A 6,010-nucleotide genomic window follows, 5' to 3' on the forward strand; every position below is an offset into this window, starting at 1 on the left:
CTGGCTGTAACTGGTTACCACCATGGTAGGAAGAGCATTGACATGTTTTGCCACAAAAAAAAAAGAAAATTAAACAAACATTTATTTTTTTGCACAAAGGAGTTGAACTTCTGTAGGGAACGTTTAATGTTTGATAATTAGCTACGTTCGAACAACTCCAAAGAACATTTCCTTACAAATGCTGCTTTTCAACGCTTTAGAGAATCAGAAATAATCAGAAATCAGGGGGTAGCTTTTAATGAACAGCTACCATGTGCATCCAGAGTAAGAATTGTGGTCAACATGTTCATTTTAATGTCCTATTTCGTTAATTTCAATATCCTATTTCTAGAAGTGATTACTGAAACTTGGCTTAGTGGCACACCAACTGAAGAAATAAAGAGGTATTTGACCCTAATGCGCGAAGCATATTGGACAGCAACATTAGAATCTTGCTCTCCAATATGCTTCGCACTTCAGGGTCAAATACCTTTCTATTTCTTTAGTTAGTGGGCCAATAAGCCAAGTTTCAATAATCATTTTCAGAAATAAAAAAATTATAATTAGATGTTGACCTCAGTCAGTGCTTAATTTGAGCTGGTGTTTTCCGGTGCTCGGCACCAGCATTTAAAATTGTCTGCACCAGCCCTAGTTACAGTCCACCACAGACGGCCCCAGCACTTAATATTTTACAAATTAAGCACTGACTCAGTTCTTAGTCTGGATGCACAGGGAAGCCGTTCATTAATAAAAATGACACCCAGATTTCTGATTATTTCTGATTCGCTAAAGGTTTCACAAGCAGCAGTTTTATGGAAATGTACTTTGGAGGTGTTCGAACTTAGCTAATTATCAAACATTAAACGCCCCCTACAGAAGTTCAACTCCTTAGTGCAAAAAAAATGCTTGTTTAATTTAACATCTAAAAAAAGCCATATTGGAAGAGAGGTCACCTACTGCTTACCATGAGCTGTCCGATCACCATTAATGCGGGGTCCCTTAATTTGAAGGGCAGTTGTTCCGAAGAGCAGAGTTAAACAAAGTTAGAGATAACTAATGCCGTCTACAGTGACTGTGGTGCCCAAACCGTGGGCTGCAGCATCAGCAGGCTGCAGGCCACAAAGATCACTCATCGTCCAGGAGCGCGGGTGAAACCAGTTCAAATATTAATCCCAGCTCAATGATCTGTGTAAACAGCGGCAACAATGAACAACCTGAGCATTGGTTTGACCCGGTGAGAGGAAGGATCCACCTCTCTTACATACTGTTCTTCCTCTGTCAAGGGACAGGCCACCCAGGTGGCGGCACTACACTTTGCGGCATGTAATAAGGGATTTCGAGAATTGCTAAATTAAAGGGTTTGCAACTTGCAAAGCAAAATGGGCCTAGACATCCTAACTGAAACAGAGTTTGGAAGGGGCGTTTAAAAGGCGCTCCCATCCATATTGTAATTCGATGGTTTGCCACTGCATTTCTGCCTGCAAACCATTGATCAGTAACTGACTTCCTAGTTGTGGTGGTAACTGGTTAAAAAAAAGGGAGGCACCCCTTTGGACACCTTCCCCTTTAGGAGTTAGAATAAGTTTGGTGAGAGTAGGCAGGGTTTCACTGACAACTATCACTGAAGTTTATCAAAATGGAACCTTTTTTAAAAAACGTTTTTGAAGCAGGTCTATTTTCTTTGTGAAAATTCGGGCTGCTTAAAAAACAAGCATTGGCATAGCCAATAGGTCTCGCTTTTGGGACCTTATAAGTATTTAGTTATGCAGCACAATATCCTTGGTGCAAGTACATCAACTGCTGCATGGCTAAGCACTTATAAGGTCCCAAAGGCGGGACCTATTGACTATGCCAATGCTTCTTTAATGTTGGGCAAGGTATCACACCTCAAAAGTGTTGGTGAAATCGTGTGCTGTGGCCACCTTCGGAAACACAGGAAAAGGTCCGATGTGTCCCGAGTCTGAGGACTGGCGGGTTCAGGGGTCGATGGTCGGATTCCCTCTACCTGTGCAATGGCTCTGGTCTCCCAGCAGAGCGTGTGTGTGGTGTGGACCCCAGCTGTGCGCGCGCTTTATGCCCGGCAGGCGAGCTCTGCTCTCTGCGCCATATGCTCTCCCATGCGACGTAACCTGACGACGTATTTAGTGCAGGTTTTATTTCAGTGTGTTCTCTGTGCATTGTGTCGGCGCATTTCATGAGACTATGCACACATCATTTCTGTGTGCTGTTAGGTGAGCATTAAATCAATGTGTTTAAAGTGCGCAATATGTGAAGGTTTTCAGGCAGCACAGGCATTGTTTTATTTCCAGGTGTGCAGTGTTAATGTATGCATAGTTGTGTTGTCCGAGGCCAACAGCCGCATCACCTAAGTGGTGACGTCATGTCTTCGGAAGACTAGCAGCCCGCACTCTAAAGTTTATGTTTCTGATTGAAAATCAGGCCTGGCTCTTCGGTTTTTAGCCTGACGTTGATTTCGTTTCTTGTTAATCAGCCAACACAGTGACTTGTTAACAGGTCACTTCTGACGTGGTATTTTCAAAGGCTGTCGTGACTTGTGAGGCTGTCACATCGTGTTTTCTGTCAGGGGATTCCGTGTAAGTAGATTACAGGGCAGGGGGCGCTCTGGGCACCACACGCCCGCGTTGAAGGCACATCACGACCGCGTTGAAGGCACGTGACTTCCAGGGTTGCACCTAGGCTGAGAGAAATTACAGCAACCGCCTTCTGAAGGTTACTAAATACCACATTGTTTATAGACTGCCTAGCAGCCTTGCTGGGAAAGCTGTTGTAATTTTTGTCATTGTGTATTGTTCACTCTTTTTTAACAAACCAATATACAACTGTCTCAGTGGGGATTTTACCTTTCTCTCCGGTGCCACTACCTTCCTGGGGCACCCAGCACTCTCCTCACATTACCCAGCTCTCTTCTCGATGCCAGGCCCAGGCCAGCCACTAGGGACCCCCCCTCAAGTGAGAACAAAGGGGCCTCTCACAGCCTGTGCGAGCATTGACCCCACCCCTCAGCTTCATGTTAGGAGATTTAGTCAGTCTTTCACAACCTCTGCTTCCTTCTTTATGCACCAGTAGCCAGGGGCGCAACTAGGTCTTAATTTCGGGGGGGGGGGGCTAACATGGCAGATGAAGGGGCGTGGCTAATGTAAATCAATGGGGCGGAGCTAAAATGGCAGATAATCAGGATCGGTTAATGCTCAGGTCAAGCTGAGAAAAAAATTTGGTGAATTCTGCATTTGAAACGACAACAATTAAAGCACACATTTTTGTTAGCTTGATGCATTGCCCCCCAAAACCCATACTCACCCTGAATCTTAAAATTACCCCTGGCACACCAAAACACATACCCACGCTGAACCCCAAAATTAACCCCCTCACACCCTAAAACCCATACCCGCCCTGAAATCTATAATTACCCCTGGCACCCCAAAACCCATACCCATCCTATCCCTAAAATTATCCCTCCCCGGCACCCCAAAACCCATACCCACCCCACACCCTAAAATTACCCCCTGGCACCCCAAAACCCAATACCACCCTGAACCCTAAAATCACCCCCCTGGAGCCCCAAAACACATACCCACGCTGAACCCCAAAATTAACCCCCTCACACCCTAAAACCCATACCCGCCCTGAAATCTATAATTACCCCTGGCACCCCAAAACCCATACCCATCCTATCCCTAAAATTATCCCTCCCCGGCACCCCAAAACCCATACCCACCCCACACCCTAAAATTACCCCCTGGCACCCCAAAACCCAATACCACCCTGAACCCTAAAATCACCCCCCTGGAGCCCCAAAACCCATACCCGCCCTGATCCTTAAATTACCCCTGGCACCCCAGAAACCATATCCATGCTGAACCATAAATTCCCCCTTGCCCCCCAAAATCCAAACCCACCCTGAACCTTAAAATGACCCCAGGCACCCCAAAACCCATACCCATGCTGAACCATAAATTCCCATCTGGCACCCCATAACCCATACCCACCATGAACCCTAAAATAGCCCCTGACATCCCAAACCCACACCTGCCCTAAACCCTAAAATTACCCCTGGCACTATAAAACACATACCCACGCTGTACCCTAAAATTAATCCCATGGCACCCCAAAACCCACACCTACCCTGTACCTTAAAATTACCCCTGGCACCCCAAACCCCATACCCATGCTGAACCATAAATTGCCCCCCGGCACCCCATAACCCATACCCACCCTGAACCATAAATTCCCCGCTGGCACCCCATAACCCATACCCACCTGAACCCTAAAATTGCCCCCTGACACCCCAAAACCCACACCTGCCCTGAAACCTAAAATTACCCCTGGCACACCAAAACACATACCCATGCTGAACCCTAAAATGTCCCCTGGCACCCCATACCTACCCTGAACCCTAAAATAGCCCCCTGACATCCGAAAACCCACACCTGCCCTAAACCCTAAAATTACCCCTGGCACCCCAAAACCCATACCCATGCTTAACCATAAATTCCCCCGGCACCCCATAACCCATACCCACCCTGAACCATAAATTCCCCCCTGGCACCCCATAACCCATACCCACCCTGAACCCTAAAATTGCCCCCTGACACCCCAAAACCCACACCTGCCCTGAACCCTAAAATTACCCCTGGCACACCAAAACACATACCCACGCTGAACCCTAAAATGTCCCCTGGCACCCCAAAACCCATACCTACCCTGAACCCTAAAATTGCCCCCTGGAATCCCAAAACCCATACCCGCTCAGAACCCTAAAATTACCCCCTGGCACCCCAATCCGTAACCCACCCTGAACCATAAAATTACTCACTGGCACCCTAAAACCCACACCCACCCTGAACTCTAAAATTACCCACTAGCACCCCAAAAAAAAAATAAACACTACAAACTTACACTACATTTGCATATTTAGAGGGGGCTATCCTCTTTGACGTTTCTATGTATGTAAGTCAAGAACAACATTCACAGTAACCTAGATATGCAGGCAGTAGGTAATGCTGTGCTTAAAAATGCATTAAAGTTACTGGAACTTACGCAAAAAACTGCTGCCTGCTCTTCTGATAATATACTGTGGAGTCTGGCTGATCAGCAGCACTGTGTCCTGGCATCCAGCCCCTCCTGAAGGTCTCACTGTGTAGATCAATGTGGGTCAAATGCACAGACAGCAGGGGGAAAGGGATGGCCAGTGCAGGTGAAGCTTTTCCTTTGTAAATTAATTCCTGCTGGCGCCATAGCCCAGGGTTTGCTGTCTGTGCACTTGTATGGAATACACTCTCTATACAAGTGCACAGACAGCACACCCTGTGCTAAGATGCCAGCAGAAATTCCTTTACAAAGGAAAAGCATCACCTTAACTAGCCATGCCTTCCCCCTGCTGTGCACATCTTCACACCCCATGCTCACAACCCATCAAGTGCTTAGGTGAAATCCCTGCCTTCAGGCAAGGATTTCACCTCTGCGCCACTCTAAAGGAAACACAAGAGGTCAGGGCAGGGGTGTCGGTTCACTCACTGAAACTTTTCAGAGGCTCGCTGTCTGGCTCGGGCTGCTGGGCCTCTCAGAAATCATTAAAACAATCACATTCTCGGATCGGATGCGCAGCCTTCCTGCACCATTACAGTGCGTGTCATCTTAGCCCGGGCAGAGGAGGCGACGGGGCGGGGGGGGGGGGGGCTGAAGCCCGATGAGCCCAATGGGTGTTGCGCGCCTGCCAGTAGCTTCACTGTAAGGACGTTGGCGTGCCTTCGTGAGCAGCCCTGGTGATCTCCAGATGGGTAATTCAGCTCCTCAGCAGTGCTCCACAGGCCTTTAATAGCAAACCACTCTCTGCACTTACACTCCATGGGCCCTCAGGCAGTGCTTAATTTGAGCCAGTTGTTTCATGTGCTCAGCACCTGCACTTAATCATCAACACCAGCGCTTTTCATGAGCACCAGTTAAGGACACATTCATTTAGGGGAGGCCAAGTGATTTGCCCACAATCACAGGATGTTGAGTCGACGGCAAA

The sequence above is a fragment of the Lissotriton vulgaris genome, chromosome 3_1 (genome assembly GCF_964263255.1).
Source record: "Lissotriton vulgaris chromosome 3_1, aLisVul1.2, whole genome shotgun sequence".
NCBI classification, from domain to species: domain Eukaryota; kingdom Metazoa; phylum Chordata; class Amphibia; order Caudata; family Salamandridae; genus Lissotriton; species Lissotriton vulgaris.